This window comes from Coturnix japonica, chromosome 28 (assembly GCF_054131305.1).
Source record: "Coturnix japonica strain WE chromosome 28, WE-NBRP24, whole genome shotgun sequence".
NCBI classification, from domain to species: Eukaryota; Metazoa; Chordata; class Aves; order Galliformes; family Phasianidae; genus Coturnix; species Coturnix japonica.
In genome coordinates, this window is record NC_140690.1 from 5926234 (window position 1) to 5952928 (window position 26695).

Genomic DNA, 26695 nt, shown 5'->3' on the forward strand with positions numbered 1-26695 from the left:
ATACTTATTCTCCGGTTCCCTTTCTTCACTTTTTGACCTCTCCATCTCTCCTCCTGGTAGTGACTCTCTAGTATCACTAACTCTCCACTCTTGATGTCTTCTCACTCAGATTCTCTTAATCTTCTGTTCTTCTTTCCCCCTTTCCATCATGTTTTAAATGATTTCTCCCATACTCATAAACTCTTGACCTCAAATTTATTTCTGACTTCAGTTCTTCTTATCTGTCTTCTCAGAATCACCCCCTCATATCACTAGACTTCGAGGCCCATAGTTGGCCTCTTGCTCATTGCTACAGTACTGCTTATATCCCACCTCTTACTTAACAGATGATTCACTGCTGGATGGGTCCAGGTACTCGAGGGAGTCCAAAAACTTTGTCTGTAGTCTGTTCTTCTTTCTGGCTGGTTAATCAGTCCTTCTAATCTTCTCCCTTAGTAGACTGCAAAGATGTTTATAAACACCATGTTTCTTCGCTTGTAGTGCCATTAAACTTACTCTAAAATGTATTCAACTCTTACTATTTCTTGCTTCTTGTCACTTTGCAGAAGCTATGACAACAATGTGTCATGAAAACACTTTCCACATTGTTAGTCAGGATGTAGTTTGGCAAAGAAACAGAAATTAAGCTTGGGGTTTAAGAAGGTAATTGAACACATAAGTGTTCTATAACTGAAAGAAGACTGCGGTGTAAAGGAAATACTCTGGAAAAACTGACACCCTTCTCAAAATGCACTGCTCCTACAGAACTGTGATAGCTGGGCAGCAGCAATGTTATTTTAGGATCAAGTTTTGAAAATGGGTCTCAATTTAGGACACTTGCTGCTATTACTCCCTTAACGTAATTGACTTCGTGTAGCACATATCATTTCATGTTAGCTGTTCCCTTTGAACATTCAGTGCAGTTTTGTGTAGTACTGCTGCAATGGAATAAGAAGGGTTTGGATGAAGAAATAAGACTGTAAAAGTTCTCTGAAATTTCACTATTTTTGTGAATTTGAAATTACCACATAAAAGTTTGATAAGACTTGCATATCCAATAGAAGGATGTGTGAAGAGAAGAAGGGGGAAACCCTCTAAAAATAGATTTATGGTCATATCATCTAGAATTCATCACAACTGAAAGATAATATACCAAAGCAGCTGATGGATACTTTTTTTTCTCTTCCGTATGGATAAATTTTTCTTTGTCACTGAGATAAAATGTTCTTTGTCAGCAGCTACACTTCCCTGTCAGATTTTATACTTCAGAGAAGAATGTTTTATGTTCAGCAGCTGTCACGTAAGTATTCTCACGCAGTTGCTGTATTTCTACCCTTCTCTGTTCTACAGAATTACGCTTCTTGCCCTTATGTTTTATCCCAACTAAATAAAAACAAAAAACAACCTCAAAACAGCACACCAATTCTCACTTAGCCTTTCATGTCTTCATTCAGTAACACAAATACAGTAATTGTCCCACAATCATGTATTCTGGTGCATGTAAGACCAAGACATTCCTTTGAGTAGATTTTTAAAGCAAAATGTAAAGTAGTAGAAGTAGTAGATGATTCTGTTTAGACTAGGTTGTGGTGTTTGGTTTGGTTTTACTGTTCTGGAGTTGGTTTTTGTTTTTAAACCTTCATGTATAGGTACTTGGCAATGTGAACCTTTTTACCACTCATAAGAGGTCTCAGCACCTGTGTCTGTGACTTCAGTCTGCCCCAGCAGGCAGAAGCATCATTTTTCATTTGTTTCTGTTTTCTTCCATTTTAAAGGTAAGCGTCTTTAAATTAGTTCTGCTCAGTGTTAAGTGGTGCTTTTATTAAAATTCAAAGTGGAATGTTTTGACCTCTTCATGTCAAAAAAGGTCTTCAGTTTTATTGGGAAGAGTTGTGTGCCCACTATATGTTGTGAAATTGTAAGCTGTACATATAAACACTCTGGAGGAGGAAAGAACAAAGTTAAAATCACTTAAAATATGCTTTCTTTCAGTAGCATTTTTTTTTTTTCCTCCCCAGAAAGGAAACTATATATTTTCTTTGATTATATGTCTTTTCAGCTTGCAGTAGTACAACTCATGCACAGAAAGCATGTAGATAAAGGAGGGACAAAAGCTAGGTGTCACTCTTCTACCAAACTTTGTGGATAGTAAAGAGAAACCCCGCTGAAGGCATCTGGAGTTTCATGTCCTCAGTGACTGTTTGTCGCGCTAGATTAAAGACAAAAACAGTGGTCAGTGGGTTAGCAAGCACTGAGTGATTTCTATGCTGTTGCTGGAATGAGATTGGCAAACTATCTTAGAATGGTCTTAGGTGTAAAACTATGTTGGCTGGACCGGAGGCCCTTCCGTTGTTATTTATGCTCTGTGAAGTTACTGAGATGCCAAGTCTGTTGTCTGAGTGCTCTGTAGATGTTTGTTTAGTTTCAGCAACAAAGTTATCTTGTTTATTTAGGCTAGCACTTGCTTTAGGTGGTATCTAAAAGGGGCAGGGAGGAAAAAAGCTGATCTTTGGAAATAAACGCTGTATTGTGACCATTAGTAGCCTTCGTTATCCACTTTTTGTACACAGAAATTTCCTGGGTTTCTGTCATCCTCATTCCAAAGCTTTGTTAATATACTGCCATGAAAATGAGAGATTCATACACGTTGACATAATTAATGAAGATGCAGGCAGTATGCTCTACCAATTAACACCACAGGGAAAAGTAAAATTGGCTCCCTTTTTGTGCTTGTGCCGAAGTTAAGAACTGTAACACACAGCAAGTAAATAGAGATCCTTTTAATGAGCTGCGAGATAGAGCTGAATAACTCTGAAAGGATGTTGGATAAACATCACCAACTAAGGGTAGCTGATGAGCTTAGTTAATTTCTTCGAGGGAGGGGCCTTGTCACTGAATGAAAACAGTGCTTGTTAATAATAGTTTTTTCAGTGTAGCTTTTAGACACATTGAAAAAGTTAAAAGCACTTCAGAACAAATATAGAAAAAAAAAAAGATTGTTTGCTTGGTTTGACACCAAGTTTGTCGGAATTCAGCTTCTCCACTGATATTTCTATACATGCTGTTTACTTATAATAAAAACTTGACTCTGACTCAGGTTCTGAATAGCCCAGCCATCTGGCAATAGAAGACATCACTCAGCCCTGATGGTTTTTTTTCCACCTGTCCCGGAAGTCCTAATATTCAAAATAATAGGGAAGAAAAGGGATGAAGTTATTCTGTGATTTATTTGAAGCATTCTGCTCATCTTGAAACGTGTGTAGGAACTTCAGAGCACTTCAGGTCAAAACTCTTTGCAAATAAATAAATAGGACAGTTATCTTTAAAGAAACTGAGAACCTTTTTAGTAAGATGGAAAGTTTTCAAAAACAGTTCAAATTTTAAGTTTCCCCCCTGTTTCTAGGGGGGGGGAAGGGAATGGTGCAGGCTTAAAATTGGTATCCATTAAGCTAGGAAGTCCTCTTATTTCTATATGCCTATATCAAATGATTCTTGTATATGAGACATACTTATCTCTAATCTTTCTTGCTTATTCTCCTTGTGTACCTATTACATTGTCTAATCTTTTCCTGTTCCTAGTTTTCATCGTAATCTCCCATCAATTTGTGATCTTTCTATTCTGCCCTATAACTAATTTCTCTCCCTTTAATAATTGTTTATCTACTCATGTCCTTCAGAGCATTTAACGCACTCTGTTCTGTCCTTGCTAATGGGCCAAGTGATTCTGTGGTGGTGTCTGAGACTTGCTGGCTGTTCTCAGCTGATCTGATGGCTGTCAGCCTCCCTCCTCAGCCAGCTGGCTGTAGTTCCATCACAGCTCTGGCTCTTGCTATCACTATCTGACCAGTCTTTCCCTCCCAAGTATCTGAATTATTATTATTATTTTTTTTTAAATCGTGTACTTTCTCTCTGCCACTCTATGTATGTGCAGTCGCCCTGCTACCTTAGTCTAGAATAACTTCTAGAAGGTCTACAAAGAATAGTGGTGACGAAACAAGTCCCAGCAAACAAGATGAGTATGGGGTATGAGACTGAGAGGATAAGACAGGAGTTGGCTTCTAGTTAGAGGCAAATACTTTATTTTTGTAAGTTTTATCTATAATTATGTCTCTGACTTCTATTTTAGAAAACCATCTACTCTTTAATGCTTCGTTTTTCTGTCTTTTTAAAGACAGAGTGTTAGTTGAATGACAAGTTTCATTTAACCTGTTGGTCTCCTGATTGTATGAAGTTTCTTTGTTGAAACTCCCCAGGGATAAAATATATTAAATGAGTTAGTATTTATAAATAACAACTCTTCTCACTGTAACTTAAAATACAACGAACATGTTGAAGACTGATCATTTCTGTAATCAGAAACTTGAATGTTGTGGAGATCTTTAATGCTTGAATCCTTGGTGCATGCATATATAGCAAATATATTTCTGGCCACCATATGTCCAGTAGGTAGCTACAGAGAAAATACTGAGACAGAAGGTGACAAGAACAAGAAGAATAAAACAGCTTTGATTGGATGAAAGCTTCAATAGGGTTAAGACTTTGATTTTGACTAATGACTGCTAAGCGAGAAGAGGGATACATACAGTCAGGAATGTTTCTCAGGAGAGGAAGTAAATACTGCATAGAACTTAGTGCCCAAGGATGTTGTCAGTCAAATTAGGAAATTGAAGCACTGTTTTTCACATGGACCATAAACGCATACCTCACAGATTAGTTAGTGCAAAATGGAACAAGCTGTGACTGTTGTGTACAGCTGTTTGTGTCCAGCTCAGGGAGGCACAGAAGCCACTGACTGCAGGAAAATAGGAGTGCATTTTGAGGGCAAATGCTGAGCTTCACATTGTGTTACTTACGTTCTGTCCTGATGTGTTTGCTACTGCTCAGAACTCTGGATAAGATGGATGAGCCCTTTGTCTGGGGCCATATGGCAATTCTTGTGTTTTAAAAATGTGTGTAAACTAGATGTGGTAACAAAATAGTCCTGAGCAATAAAGGCTAATTAAACAATTCAGAAAACATTGAAGGAACACCTTCACATAGTTTACATTTCTGTGCCTTGAATTAAATTTCCACAAACAAATATGAGGAGCTTCGAGTGTACCGTTAGAGATTATTAATTACCCAGCTCGGTACATATAAGCAATATATATGCCAGCTCCAATCACCACTAAGTCCATCAGCTTTGAGGGTTTTCCTGTTCATTTCTACTGAACTGTTAGTGTATGTGACAGGCTGTGGTTCTGTCAGAACGAATTGTCCCCCTTGAAAAGTTGGCAGCACAGGGAAGTGACAACTTAATGGAAGTTAAAGCACTCTAATGGCAGTGCCTGGTGAAAGCCGGGGAAAGTCATCCATAGCATTTGCCCTGGCTTTTGAAAACGTCTCTTTGCATTTCTGGTTGTGTGCAAGATATTGGAGCTTTACTGGAGTCACATTTACAGGCATTATTCAATGAAATACGATTCACTGAAACATTTGTTTGTTGATAGATGTTGTTCCGCTGAGGTCAGCCAGCGTAACGTTGTGATCATATTGCATAGACTCAGGAGTGCTATCAGAATTGCTCGTTTTAAGGTCCTTAATTTTAGGTGTCATGTAAACCAGTTTCAAATCATCAAAATGAACAGAAATGTAAACATTTTATATGACTGTTCCTATGAATATTGAAGTATTTATATTTGCAAATGAATGCAGTATGTGTTAGATGGAATTGGTGAGAACAGTTCCTTTTATTAAAGCATTCTTTTTTCTGATGAACAATAGATGGATTATTTCTAATGCCTTTTATCAGTACTCTGAATTAAGAACTGTGTTGATCCAGTAGATAAAACTATTGCTCCCATGTAATTTGTCGATTGATCTATTTTTAAATGGCACTTGCATATGCTATCATGTTTATTTGTAACTAAATACAAAGCCATGTTTACATACTTCTGTGAACAGTAATATAAATACCCAATGAGTACAGATAAATATTTTAACTATATCTTAATAGTCTAATAATGTTGAACTGTGTGTATTGCACTTTGGCTGTTGTCTTCTTGAGAGGGCCGTGTGAAATTCTTTGCCTTAATTCTGGTGTCTTTTACCTGACACTGACTATTGGGCAAAACCAGAGTCATGATATGACTCTGACAAATTCACGGAATTTGTATTCTTTGAAACAGCATCAAGTTCACACATAGACAAACACTGGAATATTTACCTGTATGCTGTGATTCAAATAGGAATTGGAGTTTTCACTTCACAGCTGCAATTGTTTCCCCCATACCTATTTCATCCTGACTTCAAGATGATTGCTTCCAGTTTATGCATTATAAATACTTAGCCTCACATAAGGAGTTATATCGGTACATGTAGAAGAGAATATTATTATTATTTTTAATTTAGGCAAACATATAATGTTTCATATCATACATGTTTCTTAACTTGTAAGACTTTTACTGTCTTTAGACTTTGCAGAGTTATTAATTTTAGTGGTACAATAAAGATTTATTTCATTTCTGAGCTACTTTTTAAATGCTGTGAGTGAAATAAAAATACAAGAGAAAATGCAGTTGTACTTAGGCTAAAATATATTTTTCAGAGCTCAATTTAAGGAAGATGAGGGAAATAAGAAATAATTTATGTTTGTTTTTTTTTTTGTTTGTTTGTTTGTTTTCTCTGAAATTAAGAAAGGTAAAGAAAACAAATAAAGCTCTCTGGAATGGTTCAGAAGAATTTTTGTATAAGTTGTGAAGTGGTACCAGCACAGGAGACTGTTTGGATAGGAACATGCCAGCGTCAATAACGCACCTCATTTTGTTTACATGAAACAAATTTGGAATTTACACAGAAAGCTAATGGAGTCTCTGGTGTCTTGCAGATTTCCTTGGCTTTATCTCCTATGTATAATTAATGCGAGCAAGTGAGTGAATGAGCACTTTTCTGTAGGAGCCAATAGGCAAGTATGTTAGGAAAATGAATGAACTGCTGAGATAAATTGCGAAGCTGCCCTCCTGAATATCCAGTTGAGGAACTCAAAAGGAAGTGCCATTGTTTTTATATCCAAAGGATTTATTTATTAAACATTGTTCATAATCTAAATAACAGGTTGGACTGAAAATAATTCTTTATTATCATTGTACTAGTCCTAACAATTGGAAGCTACTAATTACTGTAACAGAATAATTCATGTGAATATTGATCTCAGCCCATTCAGTTAGCTTGTTAGCATTCTGCATAATAATGGCCATTTCCAATAATAAGTAGAAAAATATACAGTGGTTCACTTGGCAGCAGGACGATTTAAATGAAAGTTTCGTATCAACTGGATTTTGAAGGAAATAATCATTAACACAATGCATTAAAATAACTTACTTTGCTTTGAATTTTTCAAGTAATTTTTGAGATTATATCTCATTTGAATCTACTTTTTATTGATATGTGTTTTACCAGAGTGCTTCTTATCAGTACTCTGCTTATGACTAGTTTCCTGAAGGGAAGAAATAACACGTAGATCATATCTATATCTATCTTTTCTTTTTTTTTTCCTGGCCAAGTTTTAGAAATATTTTCAATCTGTTGGACAACTCTGTCTGCAGATCTGCTGTTATTTTGACTACCACTACTGTAACATCTGGCAGCGTTGATGAAATGTGTGAAGAAAGTCTTATGAATGATAAAATGAACAGGGAAATAAAGGAAGAAACATCCAGAGTACACAAAGGAAAAAATAACTTATCCGCACATTTTATGTTCAGGTTCAAACAGAGGTTTATTCTTTGTCATTTTAGCAAGAAATCAATGGGGAATACATAATTTTATTTTATTTTATTTATTTATTTTTTAGTGTCCTAGAGTTCACAGCAAATGGTCACCAATAGGATTCTCAGCTGCCACACAGTCTGGCTTAGCTCCTTTCTGCTCCATGGCTCCCAGTTGCATTCAGCCTATTGATGATGTGATGCCATTTTTTTGGATCTTTGCCCATCTGTTTCATTAATTACTGTCATGTAAATTGATATTTCTAAACTAGAGACTATGCTGTTGTGCAGTTGCGCGTTCCGTATATCTTTCATGATATATTAGAAGTTTACTGACTTGTTACATTGGAATATGAATGTTTCGTCAGTTTTCACCAATATATATAATATGACAGTATGAACTTTTTTGAATGCTAGAGGAGAGATTATAATAGTGTAACCAAATTTTGGAAATGCTTGTTTTTCGCACTGTCAGTAGAGGTAGTTGCAGTGCTTTAGTGCTTTCTTCAAGGTCACAAAAGAAAAGTATGCCCTTGAATGAAGTATTTGTATTAGTAAGTTTCGGCAGTTGTTTTTCAATTGTAAAATACATGAAGGAGTTGTTTGTGCTATCCAGGTTACCCATAAGCACAAGACTATTGTAAATTACATCATCACGTACATCAGCTTGAGTACAAAGATTTCAGGAGGATTGGGAAGAGCACAGTTCTTTAAGAAATTAAATAGAATCAAAGGTGAGGTAGAATAAACGTGGCATTCAGCAGCGGGCAACATTCTATCACCGAATTAACCCATTAACGAGCCCAGAGGCAACTGCAAAGAAGCCAACACAAATGTCAGTAAAGTATGCCAAAGAGCCAGATGCCATCAGTAGAAATTAACTTCCATGGATTGGCATCCATATCTTTTGCCTGTCATTCAAAGACAAGGAAAAGCTAGACAAGTATAATTAGCTGCGGTGTGTATAGAATGTGTTTTCCCTTTTTGCCTTAGCTTCAAAGCAATTTTCTAGACTAACTTTCATCAGGTGTATTAATAATAAGTTTAGGAAGGATATAAGCTATTTATGTAGACATATATGTATTCCTATGCATGTGTAAATATCTGTTTCAGCATTTGGGTTGGACAGAGCAGGAAGAAGAGGAAACTGTGAAAGGAGGCAGTAAAACATGTGAGCTGCTCCAAAAATAATGCCTCCTATTTTATGATGTTGGCTCACAACATCAGAAGTGGAAGTTAGTGTGTTGGCAGTAGAGGCTGAACCTTCCTAACAGTATTTCCTTAAATTTTCTTGCCATGTGACAGATGGCAGCAGAAGGGTGCTCTGACAAATTGGTGTCTGACATGGAAGTACGTATGGAAAAAAAAGGTGTGGAGTTGAATTTCTCCGTATGGAAAAGGTGGCATTCACTGATGCTGCCATCATCTTGTTGGAGACCAAAGAGTGGATGTGAGCACGGTGAGGTGTTGAGTGGTGTATTTCAGCAGTAGTGACAGTGGATCTTCTCTGTTGGTACAGATTTTTACAAGCACAGCATGCAGGCTTTTGTTCTTCTCTGGTAAAAATGCACACCTAGCAGTAGTGACTGTACTGAAAAATAGATTTTTATAGCTGAGTATTTGCTCTATCAGACATTGATATTGTGCTCTTTTTATCAGTTGTAGTTTCCATGGAAATAAATAGAGGAGGCATTACTTCTGGAGAGACCTGCATACAGAACGTAGTAAAACCAGATCAATGTACAGTAGAATTATGAAAGTAAATGTTTATCTTCCATCCATTCTAGTGTTTTTTGTTGTAGTATTTTCAATCATCTGAATTTAATAACTCTCTCTGAGTCAGATCTCCTCTGTTAATAAAGGAGTTTTTTACGTGCCTTCTGTTTGCAATGATATTCCTTACAACAGATGCATAGAGGTAAGATTTGGTAAATTTAGTTTTTATATCTTAAACTGAATTCATATGTATCCTTATGTCCTTACAACTGCATCCAAATAGTTATTATTTGATATTTTTATTAAAAACAAACAAGATTTTCTGTCTGTGTTGTAAGTAGTCAGATTTTTCTTCCTTTTTGGCAGTTCTACAGTATTAGGAAAACTGTTTGCAATAAGTTGAGTTGCCTCCAGTGATGGTGAGGCCACTGGAAACTGTATTCTGAAACACTGAACTGATAGTCTTTTAGTTAACATGTATGTACAAAAGGTGTGTCATCATTTGGTTGGCTGTGTGTATTAATTAGGTGAGGAGGGTATGCATTGTGACTTTGGATAATTCTCATTTCTTCTGTTTCCATGTCTATCTTCTCTGACATCGTTGCAGAAAATAGAGTTTCTGTGAATAGTCAAAATCTCTTTGAGTTTTTTTTTAAGTGAGATTACAACAGTAATAAATATGACAAGTGCGAACTAATTCACAAAAATGTACAACTTAAAGACATACTGATTAGAAAGAGATAATTTGAGGTGAACTGTAGAGTTAAAATATTATTTTCCAAGACTTAAAACGTCTCCCAGAAGATTGCTTTTATGATTCAGCTTTCAAACATAGTTGCCAAGACCCAGTTTAAGGCAGACAATAAAGGTTTTTGATGAATACTTGGACACTACGCTCCCCCATTGATAGAGCATGCCTTCTTTTCGTGTGGCAGTGCAGGATTCTGAAATGAAGCGCAGTAGGTATGAGGAAGTTGAAAAGACTCCAAAAACTGTCATCTATCTGGGAGCTAAAGCATTATTTCCCCTTACTTTAAGTTTCAATATCTTACATCTTTCATGCTTTCAGTATGTACTAAAGCTATTAAAAATTATATCAGTGTCATAGAATCGGGACTGAAAAGTAAGAGCAAAGTTGGAGTTGGCCTGGACAAAGGAGATTACTTCTTTCCTTTGATCTTACTTAAAGCTTTTAGTTCTATTTTTCAAGCTGCAATAGTAATTGCTAAGGACAAGAACCAACAAAATTAATCAGTACCATTTACATCTTAGCGGCAATGGAGTTCCCAAACTTATAATTGGGAGTCAGTGGGAACACAAGGATTTTGACATGGTAACAGAATTGACACTATGGAATTTAAGGTTACTCTGTCACAAGGTATCCATATGTATAGTTCTTCATAGTTCGTTGGGAGTTAAACCTTTCCTTGCTTTTCCTTGGAAGAAAACTTTTATCTTCTGGATTTGAAATTCCAGGTATGTCATCACTGAAACATTTTAGTTTCATTGCTTGTTCTTTTCATTTTAGAGGATTGAATTCCTTTCCACTTCACTTTTTTTATACTTCAGTGCTTCACAGACTTTGCACATAAACCCGATTCATCTTTTCCTGGTTGTTTGGTTTTTGTGGGTTTTTCTTTGTACTTTTTTTTTTTTTTTTTTTTTTTCCCCTGAGGCTTTCATATATTTAATGAAGTTTTAAAAAACAATCAGGTGCTGATTCAGGAGAAGCTGTAATTCAGTTTGTAAAGATTGAGAAGCAGTCTGCCACAGATGCTTTTATAATTTGATATTTGTTTAGTAACAGGAAAAAAAAGGGTGATTACACTCAGGAAAAGATTCAGAATTTTACTACTATGGAATCTTAGTTGCAGTTGGAAGGGACCTCTTGAGGCTGTCACTTCAAACCATCTGCCCAAGGCACAGTCAGGTACATGGGGAGCAACCATAGAGCATGTTGGGTATCTCCAACGTCAGAAGTACTGCTGTCCCTTGCTCTTCTTGCTAGCCATTTGCTCTACACTGGACACTCATCTTTGTCACTGAGAAGCTCTGGCCTGAAACCAGTACACCAGATGTTGCCTCACCTGTGTTTAGTGGAGGGTTTCTTCCTAACACAGCCTGGGATGCTAGGTGCTTTCTTTGCTGCAAGGACAAGTTGCTGGCTTACATTCAGCTTGTCCTCCTGGACTCCCATGTCCTTTCTGGAAGGCTGCTTTCCAGCCGGTTGTTCTCCAGCCCGCAGTGTGCACGGGGTATTACTCCCCAGGTGCAGGACTTGGCATTACTTAGTGTGCTGCTTTCATTGTCTTGCTTACTAGGCTTCAGTACTTCACTTGCATTTTTAGTGGGAGCATTAGTTTCTGAATTGCTTTGAGTAATGGACAAGGTCTTATTTTCAGGTTTTCTTGTTCCAGCTCCATGAACTGCATTCTGTGTGCAGTAATTCTCCTGGGTATTTTGCAGTTTGCAGCTCACAGAAGAAATTATTCAAACATCTTATTACTGATGTGTGCTACATCATAAAAATGTTTTTTAAACAGGTCTATTTATAATTACTATTAGTTTTGCTGTTGTTATTTTTTAATGCTGGTTATTTGTAACACATATTTGTCTTTATAAGGTTGTAGTAAGTTCTTATATACCTGAAAACCAAATTTCAAATGCATATTACTTATTTCCTGTTGGTGCATTCTCTTCTTGTATATTTCTGCTGTAGAGCTGCATACTGTAAAAAGTTTTGTATCTGCTGAAGTATTTATGTCCTTCATTAATTTATGTTGTGGCTATGTTGAACTCTTTTAGTATGTATGCTGTTAAGATGTTGTCTTGCCTAATTGTTTTCAAGTATTTCATATTTGAAGAGGTGTGGATGAGATGGATCAGAGCAGTCTTGATTTGCATTTCAGTTGAACAGAACAAATAGATTGAGGATCTCCTTACCAAGGTATATTTCTGGAACAAAAGGACACGACTGAAGACATCTAGTTAGAGCTGCTGGTTCACAGACCATTACCAGATCTCTAAGGTCAAAGTGAGGGCCAGAAAATGCCCTTTAACCATTCTTTTCAGTTTTCAGCTCCAAAGACAGCCTATCAGGAGAGTCACAGACCAGACAAGAGCAGAGATGCTGATATGTTGGACTGTCTGGTTACATCAAACACAGCGCAGGCATGGAAACAACAAACTGTTCCACTTGGAGTTAACTTAGGATAAGTTCAAATCCAGCTATCCTCCGTGACTTCTAGCCTACCTAATGCTGTACAGACTGCTTCTTTAGCTGCAGCCTCTTTATTAGCTACATCAATCCCACCTTCTTTGAAACTTTATATTGCTTATGAACTTTTGAAAGCTTGGTGTGAGCTTCTGTATTATTGTATGTGTTGATGTTTTATGGTATTGCTCCTGAATTCCACCAGTGTCGTTTAAATGTTTTGGGATTTTTTTGTTTTCCATTCTTCTCATCTGAGAGGTTTTACATGTCAAGCTATTTTCATTTCAGGCTACTAGGAAATCCAGATGTAACTCGTGTGGATCAATTTGTGTCAGCTATGTAGCCACATTACAGTTAGAGCTATTGAAGATGAGCTTTTAGAAAACTTCAGATCTCTCAGTGCCTTCAGTTTCAGTGATAATCTGTTCCTAGTTCTTCGAAAACCCCCACACAAACATTTTTCATCCCTACGTTTTAATTATACATGCTAATGAGTTGGAGGAAGGATGAATCCAGAAGAGGCAAAGCTTCTGAGTCACAGAAAAAGTTTAAAAGTACTTGAAACCGGGGGAAAATGTTAGCGGTCCTTTTTTTAGAATGTACAGCACTCTATTTCTGTGGCTGTAGGTTGGAAACAGACTGGATGTCAGACTGATTGTCAGCATTTGTGTTGTTGGTTTTATACGTGGGTGATTTCTCAAGTAAAGAATTTTGCCTTTACTGTAAAAGCCAGTGAGGTAACTTTCCTACAGCTAGCAAGGTATTAAAATATGTGAAGTGTAATTAACGTATAACAAATCTGAAGATGGTTCTTTTTGTTTCAAGGGAAATAGATTCCTGAGATGCAGTTCATTATTAAAAAAAAAAAAAAGAATCAACAAACTGCAGTGTCTGGTGTGTGCTGAAATGATTCAACATCAGAAGTTTTAAGGATCTTCAGACTTTCTGTTTTCATTCTTTTGCTTCTATCACATTGAAGGCTAATTTCTGTATGCCTGAATAAAAGGCTGGTGAATTGATATACAAGCATTTATAGACTTATATGTATAACAGATAGTGATATATTTCATTTGTTATTTATTTAATTGATCCAATCAATTGTTACAATTCGGCATGTCAATCAAAAAACTGAGCTCTGTCTCACTGGAATGTTTTAAGCATTTGTAAAGGTGTATAAAGATACTTCTGTTGAAATAGTGTGAAACGGAGTTTTCATAGCATGTTTCGTGTTTTCGTTTAGTGTGATGATTGTGTGAGGTTACGTTTTCTCAGCTATAAGTACTTCTGTGTGAATTCAGGTTGCTTATCAGTTAATGCATAACAAAACAAATGCACCACAACATAAAGCTAAAATGACAAAAGTAGATTTGAAATTGAGAGTAATATAGAGCCAGGGGAAAATGTGATCTAATAAATCCAGCATGAAAGAATGCAGCTACTTGATTTTGCTTTTGTAAAGCTTTTGTTTTGCCATGAAAGACGTAAAATATATAGTGCTGTTGTATGACTAGAATAGGAATAATTTGATGACAGCATCATTTTCAAGTTCATGAATGTGTTTAAAATGATATAGGGTTCTCCTGTAGCTCCCAGTTTAATCCAGATGCCTCACTCAGTTGCACCAAGAGCACATTACTGAATACTTTATTTATCATTCCGTAAGTCCTAATTGTCTAGCAAATTAGAACTGCACTATATTTGGTTGAGCTGCGTTTCACACTTGTTTGAAAAGAAATGTTCGAGGTATTTTCATGTTTCAATCTAAGAATTCCAAGGATGTTTTTCTTGAAATAGTTTCAACAAAACAGATTAATAGGCTTCTGGCACCAATCTTGCAGCGTTACATGTGGTTCCTTTAACAACTGGATTACTGATAAGAGTATCCACGGCCCCTATTTGTTGATATCAAATAAGGTTTCTTCTCAATTATAATATTTTCAAAATCTGAGAACAAGCACCAAATCTGTAACAAAAATATGGCTGTAATTAGTAGTGAGTCAGTTATTTTGCTTCAGGAAATTTTATGACTCAGAGAGGGAGGAAACAAAGGAACAAGAAATAGATTTATGTCAAAATTCACTTTTGTTGACAACAACATGCCTTAAAAAAAATAATAATAATCAAGATTTACATCTTGGTGTGTGTTCATGCTGGCCTGCATGCTGAATATCACAAGGGAGCTGATCTCATTTCTATCAATGTCAAGTAGTCAACTTGACTAACTCCATGTGCAGCACTGCAAGTGTTTTGAGTTGTGAGCCCAGGACTGTATGTAATGAAAGTTCAGACTTCTAATTTTGGTGAGCTTGTCTCATAACAGAGCATGGGATGCTGCTACAGATTCTTTTCTTGCTTTTGTTTGTAGTCTAGCTGTTGATTTTAGTCTGTCTTGCTTTTGTGTTTTTGCCTTTTTGTTTCATCCGTGAGACATTGAAGCTGCAATATCTGGGGTTACTTGTGATTACTTGCATCCGGTCTTCTTAACTATTCTGTTTTTCAGTGGAGACAGCTCAAGTATTAGGTATTTCTACGTTCCTATTGCTATGTATGATTCTCAGTGCTCAGCAGTGCTCCTTACCAGAACCAAGGAATGCAGCTTTGGTGCCAATAGTGTTGATTTGTAGGAAAAAATGCAAGGCCAAATACTTAAACTGTGTCTCATACAACTGAGTACAGTGCAGCATGTTTTGCATCCTAAGGGCTGAACTTGCCTCAGGCAGGGAAGTGGTGGTGCACACACTAAGGTGTGTGTGCATGGCACCGAGCACTTGTGATTGGTTGTGTGTACATTACCTGGTTTACTTTGACTGAGATCACACACAGCATCTGATGGCAAGTCAGTACCTGTGTGAAATTCACAGCTGGCCATCCTGCAGCAGAGCTGCCCTGCTTGCAAGTGGTGCCTGTGATGCTTGGTGAGGTGACAAAGGGTTTGCATTGTTTTAAGGGAGGCACTTGAAGTACCAGTCCCTGCAGATCAGAACTGTCACAAAATACTGCTAGCATCAGAAAAATTTAACTCTATGTTTAGTTGTAAGGAGAATGCAGTATGTGAGAATCTGATGTTAATAATATGACTACTTTAATGCAATTAATCTTTAAGTACCTTTGTCTCCATAATGCAGTACAAGACATATGCAGGATGATATTTTTTTGATGTATGCAAGCAGTGGGTATCATAGTGAAGAAAATAAGAGCTGTAACTTCTGGAGTCTTGGCTTTGTATTGCTTCAAATGACCACTTCAAAATACATCATCAATGCTGTGCTATCCCTTCATTTAAATGCAGTATTAGTTGTTAGTTCAATGTACACTTGTTCTGCCTTGTTCTCCTGTAGTAGAGCGTGTTTTGGAGAAGATCGAAAGTCTGCTGCCTCCCAAACATCTATGGAAACCTGCATGTGCTGTTAGCCCTATTGAGAGGAAGGCACAGTGTTGCCCATGTTAGCTTTAACTTAGCTACCTGTTCTAGTAATAGTAATGTTTCCATGTAGGGGTATCTGATTATAAGTATAGAAAGAATATTGACAGAGGTCTTGAAGAGTTTCAGGTAATAAATCAGGTTATAAGTGATGAGTAGAAACAGATTTTTATGCCAAATGTTGAATGGTCCAATTCCTTGGAAATTAAGGATGATAGATTTGAACTTAATGCAGAAAGAAAAAGAAGTGATCATAGTGACAAGAAGCAGCAGCAGAAGAAAAAAAGAAAAGAATTCAGCGGTATCAGTGTGAGTTTCCCATCAATAAATAAATAAGGTGTAAGAACTGCAGAAGAGGCCACTATAACAAGAGAGGGTTGATTTAGCATTGTCAAAGGAAAATAACTGTTAGGAGAAAAGTGACCGCTTGCTTTGAAACCAGTGGGTAGAATAAACTGGATAAAAGGGGGCAAAATATTGACTCAATATAAAAATGAGTTTCCTTACACAGTACTTGCATTGCTATCTCAAGGGCTCAGCAAGAAGGCTCATACAGAGGGCTTTATATCAGTTTTATATGTAAAGCTGCCTGTGTGGCAAAACATGTCATTGTGCAAGGGTGACACAGAGCCCAAGGTCTTCAGCTCCAAAAAGCTCTGTCCTTCTGGCTTTTGCCATTGGGTTAGTGTTGTGACAGCTCACATCTTTCTGCTGGAATAGTCATTTGGAGAGATGTGTGTCTGGCTACTTTGGACATCCTGGAAAGAGCTCTGCATCAGCTGAAGCTCAAAGCTACAGCAGATTCTATTTCAGTTTTCCTGAGCTGCATCCATCTCCTTTGCATGGAGGTGAGTATTTAACTGGAACTCTTCAGGCTTGGCTATGAGAATATTAAGATCTTTTAATTGAAAGTCAGATTGAAAAGTCACAAAAAGTAATCAGAAGGAAAGTCTAGATTTTGAAGAGCCATTGAACTAAATCTGAAACTGACTTAGTCCATCTTAAGCAGTAGTGTCTAAATGCTGAGGAGCATTTTGAGGCTTGCTGGTAGAGATAACTGAATTCCCCTAAGGAGCTGTGGAGGTGTTAAATTTTGCAGTGGAGGGATCGCATACTTGTGAGCGGTGGGTAGGCTGTAAGTGGTAGCACGTGGTAATCAAGTCTTAAAGACTCAGCTGTAGTTAATGGAGGATTTGTTGGTTTGATACATGAGCATGTTAATATTTAGCTGTTGTACATGAAAATGAGCTCCCGAATTGTGGACTAAGTCTGGTGGATTTAGATTCAGGCAGAATGTATGAGAGGTACCCAGTTGTAGACAGAATAATAAAGAAGTGATTTCATTGTAGAAGGAAACTGCGCTGATGTCCAGTTAATTTAATTCCTAGCAAGAAACGATACCACCTTTACAAAATAGCATAATTAATCCATCATTTATTCTCCTTCTGAGATAAAACATTCAGTTAATGTTTTTAAGAGACTAATAATCTCATGAAGAACTATTAAACAAGATGTGTTTACGTTGCCCTGCTATGTATACTTATAGTCACGTTTGATATTTCTTCCTCTTTTCATTACCACAGTATGAAAACAAGCTCACAATTCACAGGCTTCTGCCACTTATTCCTCGCTCCATGTTAATTTTTTTTCCTGATGTGCAAAAGCAGCAGTTTTAGATGCGATGGTGCTAAAGAAGGAGTAAAAGCAGTGCAATTATGCATATATGAGTATATATACTTTGTGTATATATATGTAAATATGTATTTATATTTATGCACAAATCCATTAAGCAATATTTATTAGAGAATTTGTGTGATGATTTTAGCTTGGTATAAATGTACTCAGTGTGAACAAAATGGAAATCATGGTATGTATATGTCAATATAAAATGAAGGAAACAGAATTTTTATACAGAAACAAATCTGAGTGGCATACAGTATGTCTCTACTGTTCACTTCCCCTTTCCTATGTGATCTTTAACCAAGTCTGCAGTGACAGCAGGCCCAAGTAGGCTTCATAACTCCAGCTCAAGGTGTAGACTTGTTTTTTCCCCTTAGGAAAAATCCTTAGGGCTTAAGATACGTAGCAAGTTCTATTACACTTTCTCTGAATAATAGTACTGAAGTTGGTATATTACATTAAATCTGACTTGAGAAAATTGCTTTATTAATAAGGGTTGCACTGTTAGTATTTTCGTCTGGAATTTTGGAAAGAATATTATATGGCAATGCTACCTATGATTCCGATGTCTCCTTGCTAACATTCAGATAGTGAAAATCATCAACATTACAACTATTCTAGTTGGACACGTGGACCAAAGTGGATCTGTTGTATTACTGTCTTTTAAGGAACCTTACTATATGTCTGTTTGGAAGAGCCTATTTTCTGTTGTGACTGGAGCATATGGTGAGTGAGAGCATCTTGTCCATCTGAATGCAGAATGGTGATGTGTTCCAGCTACCTTTATGCTGGATGAAGTGGGACTCTCAAAATATTTTGCTGCCCTGATTTCTCTTGACCTTCTTGATCCCGTCTGTTTGTCTTTCCCTGCTTTTGGAGTCTGTGCCATGGAGAAAAGTTCAGATAAAGCTTTTTCTTCTCCCCTGACATCGTAATAGCATGATGTCACCTGAAGCCGCCTTAGGCCAGGACTGCTGTGATCCTTGCTCTGCCTACACAGTCCCTCTGTGCAGGTGCTGCTGATACTTTGGGTGCGATGAGGTGCTTCCCAAAAGCTTCTGGCCCTGCAGAACACTGTCAGATTGTCTGGCAATGGAGTGTTTATGCCAGCTGTAGCCCCAAAAGTGCCTATGAACGTTCACAGGGGAGAGAGCAGTGCAACAGCGATCCCAAAGTAACGTGCAGTCCTTCAGAACCTCCCCTGTCCCTTCAGCGCCCAGTTGTGGCTTGGCAGCGACATCTGTTTTTGAGACACAAGCCTCTTAATGATGCAAAAAGTATCAAAACGGTTATTTACTATGCGAACCGCTGGGTGAGTTCGTTTGCAGCACGAGAAGGCGAGCAGAGCTGTCTTAGAGCGAGCAGCAGACCGGGCAGGCTGGTATGAGCGGCATCCCCGCTAGGTGGAGGTGCTGGTATAGCGGAGCGGGGCTGTGCTGCTGACCTGCAGCGTGCGCTGCCATACCCGGCTAAATCCTCTGGACCTACAAGTGCTGCGCTGGTGTAAACTCGCACTAAATTAAGTCAGGTTCAGGTATTAGAGCTGTGTCCTCTCCAGCCTTTTTCCTGTCCTCCTCTTTGCCCCTGTTTTGCTGTCGGCCAGGAGGAGGCTGACAAGGAATGTGTATCTCCTGTTTGGAAGTCTCTAACTCTTTAAGGGCTACATGTTACTGCCTTTGATTTATTTTGTTACTTCATTTCTTTTCCTTCCACACGTGCAGATGTTGGCATTGCTAATGGCTCTTGGCTTTCTGTTGTGAATAATCCATACAGACTGCACTGCATGCTAAAGAAATGAGTATCAGGTGGTGCTGAAAAGGTTAACTGTGCAATAGTCGTTGTAGGTATGGAGTATGAAATACTGGCAAAGTCAGTGGACGTAACACAGCACTTAACAGAAAGAGAAAATTAGTTATTCTTATTTGCCTGAGGTAAATGAGAGCCTCTGCAGTGTCTTGATCCTCGTGCAGACCTGGTTGAGAGTAATGTGAACAAAAACCTTACAATAGAACTGGAGCTTTTTGTGACAAGATAATAACGCTGGAAGTGTGAGCTGTCAGCCATTAATTGAAAAGAAGAGATGGAAATCTCTGATTTAGCCTTTTCGAAAAATAAAAATAGTTGTAATGCCAATGATATTTCCCTATAGTTTCTTAGAAGAAAACCACATAAGGAAGCAGAATAGCGTGTGGAAAAAGGAAGACAAAGCTATTAATGGTTGTTAATAATTTGTCAAAATATATTAATGAAGCGTTTTATTTTTAAGCTCATGTGTTTCCTTTCCTGCTCTCAAGTCGTGGGGGCCATTTTTCATGCGGTGTTAGAAAAGGAGTGTTTAGAGAAAGGACTGCACTATTCTTAGCTTCTGAACTACTTGCCAGAATCATTTTTATACCACATCAGCCATTTTATAAAGCGGAGAATACAAAGATATTCATCACGTGGATAATGCACTGTGCCACTGAGATATTTTCTTTTAAATGCTTGAAGTCTGGAGGCGTATGCTCCTTATAATCCTGTATCCATTCCTATATGCATACACTGGTTAGTATGAGCTACTGCTGAGAGCAGACCAGAGTGCAAATGATGTGTGGTCTCACAGGTGACCTCCTTCAGATCTCTCTGTTGGTAGTGGAGGTTTGGCTGATGAGGCAGTCTGCTCTGGTTTGTCTAATGGTTAAATTTTAGGTTTAATTTTTGTAGTGGAGATACAGAGAAATGGAGGTTGGCTCCCAAATGAGAACAAATGGAGTTGGTGAATGTAAATGGTGCACTTTTTTGGTGCATTTGCTAACGTATTCCTATTTGTACTCCAGGTGTGTGAGAAATGCTGTTGCTCCTTTTTGCTTTAATACAGTGTTTGTGTTTTCAAGATCGATCAACAGCACCATTAGCTTTTGAGCATTAGCTGGATGCAGGCAGTAGGAACTGTACCTGTGAGCTCTGCTGTTTTCTCTGGGTTCTGATGATTCCAGCAGGCTGATGTGGGTTGTTTCAACTGGTAGCCTCCTTCTACTTGGTAAAAAAGGTTTGTGGTTGTCGTTTATTGATACCTCACCTACCAGTGAGGGCTAAAATACAGTTCAGGTACAGAATTTGGTGTGATTGTAACAGAGCCCCATCAAAGCAACTGGGAGATGTGAGGGGTAGGGAAGACTTGGCAATCATGCCTTTTATAGAATAAGGAAAAAATGACGAATGGATAATGTACAGATGAGATACTGGTGATGCTTGTGCTGCTCTGTAAAGTTATAGGGTAGTGATGGTGATCCTGTCACTGGGCATGGGGCTAAAAATGCAGGTGGTGTAATGCCAGTCCTGGTACCTTTGGCGAGCTTGTGGTGGTGCTTAGCGTATATTTGGCTATTAGGTCAAACATGGTTCTGATCCGTGTTGGATTTGTTAGAGGAGCATATACAAACAGGGAAATAACTTAGGGAAGTGACATTTGCTAGATTACTTTGAAGTAAGTGTTCAACACACTGCTTTTAAGAGTTTCATCTGTTTTATGGATGTCCTCTTCACTGTGAGAGTGCAGTAGACAGAAGAAACGTTGCCCCACCATCACACTGTTCCAGAAGTTCACTTTGGGAAATTGGATAGATTTACGTGGTTCCAAACTGGCTGGGAAGCATGTTTCCTTTGATTCTGACATAATGTGGAATGAGTTGGTTATCTGCCTCCTTACATAACGTATTTGTTTTTCATTAAACATTCTGATATGGTCTTATTAAAGTACCATGTATTATTTATGGTGTTTCATATGAAGATGAGCTGAAGGGAAAACTCCATCAGCTAAGGGCATTTGCAGAATAACAGGCTTTCTGTGCTGGGAAAAAAAAAAAAAGAAAAAAAAAAAAGAATGAAGGAAAGCATGACATACTCCTGTCAGAACAGGAGACTGCTTAAGGCAGAGAGTAGGAATGAAAAAAGGAGAAAGGGCATAGAGAGAGTTCATTTCTCCTTCTTGCTTTGTCTTCCTCTCTGTGGTGTGCTTTCCTTTTTTTTGTGTGTGTGTGTGTGTGATAAAGTAATTTGTGCTGTTCTATATCAGGGCTGCTCTGGTAGATCAGTCTGTGATAAACTGCCAAGTATGGATGTTTCTTAAGCTAAAACAGTCCCTGTGTTTTAAGTTAGTGTATCTGTTGTTTCAGTATTAATTGCTGAGTTTTAAGTATATTATTTTTGTTGCACTGACTGCTTTTTGAGAAAGAGAATACCTAATTCTGCTGGAAAAGCTTTGGTTTTGCGTGAAGAAGACTGAGTGGATCTAAATCAGTCTCTGAAGCTTGTGTGGGTGCAGGTATGTGTGCACACATGTAAAATGAACAAATCTGTTTTCTTAATGCAGCGCCTGAGTTTCAGTGCAATGTTTTATGTCTGTTTCCAGTTAAGTGGGGGCTTTCACTTGTTTCTATGGGTCGTTTTCAAATCTGAGCCAGCCGCGCTGTGTTTGAGAAAGGCTGCGATGTTATGTGGATTATTTATTGGATGCTGTTAATTTGAAAGTGTTGGTGTAAGATGTGCTTTGTGGGAGTTAGATCTCCTGTAACAGGTAATTTTAAAAGCTTCTGCGGAGCCTTTTTTAGAAAGAACTCCTTCAAAACTTCAGGTTTTTGCTTAGAGGTTTGACCTTTTTTTTTTTTTTTTTTCCTACAGAATTAATATTTCATTCATTTGTTACAATTCTAATTAAACATAGTTGTATTTTCTGTTTTACTTGACTTGTATCTAGGAGGGAAAAAAAGAGACTTTGTAATGTGGGACTTCAAGGACAAGTTGTAATATAAATTATTTGATTTGCAGGTCACATCCTACTTTATTACATGAAGACTAACTAGATCTACTAATGAATAATTATTACTCCATAAAATAAAGGTGGGGGGGTGAACAGGGGGGTCATCCTGCAAGAGCAGAATATTAATTTGAGGTATTGCTCTCAAAGTAAAAAGTAAACATTAAATTCTGAAAGTTGCAAATGTAATTTTTCCGTGTAGCCTGATAGGGCAGTCCTTTGTAATAGACTGACTGGCTGTCAAATAAATTTGTAATTGTAGATGAGATGGGGTTTAGACCAGTTTTAAGATACAGTCTTTATCCACGCCTGCTGCCCTCCCCTCCCCCTCGGTGAGAGACAGCGTGCCACAGCATTTTGTTCATTCCCAGTGATTCTGCTGCAGTGGTTACACCGATAGTTTGCCTTCTCTGTAACGCTTCCATAGGTTTCTCTAGGAAACGAGGTGGTAAATGACAAGTAGATATAAAATTAATGGATATTTAAAAAGGAGCTCATTTACTGATTGTCCTGTATATTTGCTGGAATCCTCATGACTAGCCAAGGTTCTCTCCCTTTCCCGTTTTGTGCCTCTCACTTCTGTTCTTGGAAGGGGAAAGCCCTTTTTCTGTCAGGTGTGGGTCCTGGGAGAAAAAATGTGTGCGAGTGTGTTTGTGTGCGCGTGGAATCCTAACAGGCGCCTGGTCCCAGCTGGGCAGTGACATTAATTGCCCAGATCTCATGGCTGCCTGCGATGCAGCGTGTTCACTTTCTCTCCTTCTCTATCCTCTCCGGGGATTTTTAAAATGCAGTATTTGAATTTTGGTGAGTGGTAAAGACCCTGCCCTAGGACCCATTTGACAAATGAGAAGCTGTGCAGCATCACAGACAAGCTTCAGCTCTCTGTCATTGAGGAAGTTCCATTTGCTCATCAATAGGCTGCAGGCTGTGTCTTCTTTTTTTGCTCTCTGTTAAAAATCCGTAGTTTAAATCTACCAAGTTGCCTTAGCTGACAAATGAATGTAGGGATCTAGCGCTGGGGAAGAGAAAGGCAGTGAAGAAAGACTGTTTCCTTACTTAAATAATCAGAAGGAAAAAAAACTGTAGTGACAAGATAGGGCAAACGTGCTTGCATGCAAGCCCCCTCACTTGTTCTACGTAGACTTCAGAGCAACACCATGCAGCATCCCCTTACGGGTGCAACCTGCGTGGCACTGCCGAACGTGGGCATGTGTCCCCAGCTCTCCTGTGCCTTGACTTTTATGTACTTACAGCAGGTAAGTTTGCTCAACTTTCTTTTCCTATAGTGCCTGCTTTGTCAGCATCGTTCGGGGGATTTGTAATCGTGAAGCTATTTTTTGTGTGGATCGACTGTATAAATGTCTCCCACTGTGTGGAGTGAATGTCGTGCTTGCACTTAGGAATGGGGAAAGGGATCAGAAAATGTTTTAATAGAGACTCAAGCCTCTGCATATCTTTATTATTATTTTTTGCAATGTCCTTATTGATGCTGTTTGTAGGCTTTTAACACGGTACTCCGACTGCATTTCTCGTGGATACTGTAGCAGAGTTTCAGCCATAAAGGACTGCTCTTTTTTTTTTCACTTGCAGGCATAAATTATACTTCTAATGTAAATGTGCCCGATGGCAATTTTGTTTAAGCCTTCTTTGAAGCCAGAAATTTTAAGTCTGCGTTGAAACATGCTGCTGATTGAAATCAAGCTGATTTTAGTTATTAAAATAATATACAGAAAGCTGTGTCTGTGCAGAATTAAAATACTTCTGTCACCAAGTGTACCAGAATGGGTTCAGAAACATGTTTTGAAATCAGAAAAAGGATACCGATTTCTTAAAGATTTATAAGATATTTCTTTTTTAAATTCATTTGATATCAAATTTGGTTTTTGGTTTTGTTTTTTTTAAAGTATTCTCACCCCTCCCCCTCCCCCCAATTGCTTACCAGTTGTTAACAGCTCTCTGTTACCACGCTATTTATTTGATGTCATAATACCACATTATTATTTAAACTAGGAGTTTGGGATCCTCATTGTATGCTGCTTCTCCACAACGGCAGTCTCGGTTAAAGGGAGTCATCTGGTAGGTGTGGAGAGTCAGCACAGATATGTTTTCAAGCAAAAATGATGAATCCTGGTTGTTGTTTGTATGGGGTGGGTTTTTTTTTTCCTGTTACTTTCTGTTGAAACTTGAGGAAAATAAATATATTTCTCACTGCAAGAAATGCCTGTGAGCCCTTCCAACTTCCATTACAGTAGTTTATATGCATGTTGAGTTCTGTGAGGCAGTCTCTAACTTTATTTCTGTATTTACAAATGCTCTGAAGACTTTTTTTGTTTTGTTCTTTTCATGATTTCTTTATGGTATGTCTTTCTTTCCTAAGGATTAATTGAAATTGATGTAAAGCTTTTGTTCTTCTGCCATCTGTGCTTTCTGATACTGCTGATAGAACAGAACTCAAATATTTGGGGGTATGAACCCTTTTTTAGCTTTTTTTTTTTTCTTCAGTAGTGCAGTATAAACCATTTCTGACTTGCTCCTTGGTGTGTATAATAAAAGGTTATTGCATATATCCATATATGTGGGAAAGGGGTATGTTCGCAATTAAAATTTACAGGAGATATATAGAATGTAATGTACTGAATACTTGCATTTTTATTTATTTATTTTAAATCGTATGTTCTGTGTTCTGGATACATTTTGGAAATGACATAGATCAGCTTTAATGGTGCAGCGGGACTCGTGCTTACTGGTTGCATACAGAATGGGCTCCTGTATTTTGCTGGGATTGTTCCTCTGAGTTTGCCAAACAGCATTGTGAACGTTGTTGGAATGTTTGATGTGGCTTTTGAAAGGAAAAACGTGAATGAAGGTGAGAGGTCAACATGGCCACACAAGGAGCTGATATGAGATAACCCAACAATGAGGTTGGGTGCTGTAATAATCTTCCTGTGTGAGCTATTGCAGTATCATTATGCAAACATGTCTCTGGTGTGGTACTGCTTTAAGGTTTAAGAAACTGTGCAACCATAATGATTCCTCTAAAATAGTGAATTCAATTCCATCCATTCCATTTGAGAGAAAGATAAGTGATTGCTAATGCACTTTTACAAAGTGCTCTATCTACACGATAATTTTTAACTCTTTAAGTGGATTAACTGCTACGCTGAAAGTAATTTTTTTATTAAAGTACTGGCTTTCTTGTCTGCATAATCCCATTGTCAATTCAGAAACATTCAACCTGGACTAATCACAATTAGACGTTTTAGAAATTCACCTGAACTCCTGCTGATAATTGTGCCAGGATCAAAATGCTGTGCTTGTTGCTCCTTTTGATAGCTGATGGCATTCACTTCTCCTGGGTTCCTAGAAAGTCACATAATTATCATCTTAACTCAGATGTGATTTATTATTTAATGTATTTCATAGTTATTTTATGTATTTGATGTAGTATTTCATCAGAACTAGAGCTTACTTTACCTGAATGTAAGATCTTACATAGATTTCGCTTTAAAGAGGTAAGGATAAAAAGTGTTCCATATTTTTGTAAAAACATGAAAAAACTTTTACCATGACAATCTATTTTTACCCCCTCCTGCTTGAAACAAAAATATCACTATACATTTTATTTGTATAGTGAACGTGTAACTATTTCAGTGAGTGTTCTTTCTCACTGCTGTGAAGTTATCTATTGATCTTAACTCCTGGTACCCTGAAAGCTTGGTACCCTAGCAACTTCATAATCAGTGATTCCCCTCTACCTGTGGGCTCCATCAGCAGTGCTATACAGACCTTCTGTGAAACCCATTCAGTCAAATTTTTTTATTTTTTTTTCTCCCCAAATTACACTTCAGATACATCTGCTCGCTTGCACCTCAGTTAAAATGAAGTCAGGCATCTTTATTTCAGCAGGGCTCCCTGTTGTTAACCTCTAGTGTCTATTTAGAAAACAGGGTTTCTCATAGATTCAGTTTTTGAGTGGATCTGCAAAATTTGTTAGTGTTCTGGTCTATTGAAGTTTTGTAATAGGAGATGTGTCTTTTGTGCAAGACTGAGGTGTTACATCCTTAAATCAAGATGGGCACACCAGTCCTCACTGTACATACGTCTGTTGCCACAAGGATGGCTGTGTTCTGGGGACATGCATTAAT

General features: G+C 37.8%; 1 protein-coding gene across 17 annotated transcripts in view; it reads left to right on the forward strand.

Annotated features, from left to right (window-relative positions):
• Positions 1–26695, forward strand: part of LOC146756181 (rho GTPase-activating protein 32-like) — a 331712-nt gene that overhangs the window by 205793 nt on the left and 99224 nt on the right. For 10 of the 17 annotated variants that reach the window (XM_085524876.1, XM_085524877.1, XM_085524878.1 and 7 more), the window contains exon 1: positions 23422–23806. The exons of 6 other annotated variants lie outside the window; for them this stretch is intronic. The gene's annotated coding sequence lies outside the window, so the exon portion shown is untranslated. Of the gene's footprint in view, positions 1–23421; positions 23807–24560; positions 24627–26695 lie in introns of those variants that run through there. One more of the 17 variants, XM_085524873.1, reaches the window with a different exon arrangement.